At 37.6% G+C, this 2,232-nt stretch overlaps 1 non-coding gene across 1 annotated transcript; it reads right to left on the bottom strand.

Moving 5' to 3' along the window:
• Window positions 1–1,652: 1,652 nt before the first annotated feature.
• On the bottom strand, window positions 1,653–1,759 carry LOC127132934 (small nucleolar RNA R71). The gene has a single exon (XR_007806938.1). It is a non-coding gene; the product is annotated as a small nucleolar RNA R71 (small nucleolar RNA).
• Between the last annotated feature and the right edge of the window lie 473 nt (window positions 1,760–2,232).

Here is a 2,232-nt window from a genome sequence, read left to right as displayed (position 1 = left end):
TCCCTTTCCATTTTTCATTTAGCCAAAGTAGTAGTTTCCTACACTAGGGAACTACTGCAATTTATTTAATTTAGTTTAAGTAATTATTTTGAAGAAGTAGAATCCTACCGACCTGTGCTGGATTGCTCAAGTACTTCAAGATTCGGCATATTCTATTAATCCAATCTCCAGGTTTTTATTCAATTATTTTTGTTATTGATTTATTGTTATTATAATCATGTTTGCTTTATTATTGATTTGTTTATGTTCGTCTGTGTTTGCGTTATTTAACATGTCCGGCTAAACTACCGTATCGGTATGTAAACAATTTAATTAGACGGGATTTAATAATAATCGGTGTTGAACTTCTTTTCTCAAACAATCTTTTTGGCTGTGGTTTTTAATTTAAATTTAATTAACTTTGTCACAAGAGTGAGAATCTATTTAATACGATTTCGCCACGAGAGTGGGAAATTAACTAAGGTGAGAACCGACAATCGCGAGAGCGTAAGGGTCGAACTGGATAGTAAAGACTAAGCATTGATTTTTAAAATAGTGAGAGCACTTTAAAAGCAATTAGAACTTATTTATTTTCAAAAAGTACTTTTAACTTCAAATGGGACAGCGAGAGCGTACATTCTGACTTAAAAGTATAGTCCGAGTCAACAATCACGAGAGTGTGAGATAAAGCCTTTTAAATAAGTATTTTCTACTGAAAGATATTGGGTACTTAAAATATACACCGGTGACTTGTCGAATCCCTGACGATTAATGCGTTGCATAATGATATCCCCCTATTAATATTTTCTTAAAACTTAACTTCCCTTAGATTTAATTTTTGTTCAACCAAACCTCTAAAAATTATTTCCTTAGCTAAACATAGTAACGTCAATAACATTAGTTTGACCATCAGTACCCGTGGGTTCGATATCTTTAAAAACTAAAACGATTGGACTGTGCACTTGCAGTCAAGTACCCGATAGACTATATTTTATATACAGTCACGAGACGTATCAAGTTTTTGACTTCATTGTCGGGGACCTGATTTAGTCAAATAGTGTGATTCTTTCGTTGTGCAGTATAGACTAAGGTAAAAAACTAATCTCCTTTCCCTTATTTCCCCTGATTGAATGCCAAGTACTTGCTCACAAGGCGACAACTTAGCACCACCAATCACAGAATTAGAGTATTTCTTATATTTAAGACGCCTAATATTAGAGTACCAACGAAGGTATGATATTCCCGATATTTTCTTTCCTACTGCTGAACTAGTTGAAAAACCAAACATGGCTATAGTGGAACCATAAAATCGTCCTCTTAAGTTCTACGCTACCCCGTCCCAATAAGAACCTCACAGCAGCATTGCTGCCCCTGCTATCAATTGAAATGATTTTGAGTTAAAACCCTCATTATTATCAGTCGTCCAACAACATCAATTTGCTAGAAATCCTAAGGACGACCCTAATGAACATTTGACCAAGTTTATGCAGTACGCAGACACTGTGAAGGCGAATGGTATATCTCAAGATGCGATAAGACTACGCCTTTTTCCTTTCTCTCCATGAGACAGAGCTTGGGCTTGGTTGCAATCCTTGCCATCCAACTCAGTTACTAAATGGGAAGAACTGAAGAACATTTTCTTATCCCGATATTTTCCGCCAAGCAAAACTACTATGCTGAGAGCTCAAATCAATGGATTTTGACAAAAAGATGTAGAATCTCTCTATGACACATGGGAGAGATACAAAGACATGATGAGGATATGTCCACATCACGGTCTCGAAGACTGGGTGATCATTCACACATTTTACAATGGGATTCTGTATAACACAAGACTGACAGTAGACGCTGCCGCGGGCGGTGCACTTATGGACAAGTCATACAACGAAACCTATCAACTCATTGAAAACATGGCCCAAAACCATTGCCAATGGGGAGGTGAAACAACGCCAATAGAAAAGTCCCAAACAAAAGGTGGAATGTACGAAATCAGTAGCCTTGACCACGTCCATGCAAAGGTAGATGCCCTTCTCAAAAGTTAGACAACTTGACCATACCACCCGCAGCCACCGTGGCTGCCATGACTCCAAACTGTGAGTTATGTGGAACTCCTGGACGCACTACACCAGAATTTCAGATATTGGCAGGAGTCCCCACTGATCAAGTAAATTACGCACAAGGAAATCTTTATTCGAATACCTACAACCCAGGTTGGAAAAATTATCCTAACTTTTCGTATAAGAACAACAACGT

The sequence above is a fragment of the Lathyrus oleraceus genome, chromosome 3 (assembly GCF_024323335.1).
Source record: "Lathyrus oleraceus cultivar Zhongwan6 chromosome 3, CAAS_Psat_ZW6_1.0, whole genome shotgun sequence".
In the NCBI taxonomy this organism is placed as follows: domain Eukaryota; kingdom Viridiplantae; phylum Streptophyta; class Magnoliopsida; order Fabales; family Fabaceae; genus Lathyrus; species Lathyrus oleraceus.
The sequence above is the reverse complement of the archived record's forward strand: the minus strand, read 5'-3'. Positions and strand labels throughout refer to the sequence as shown.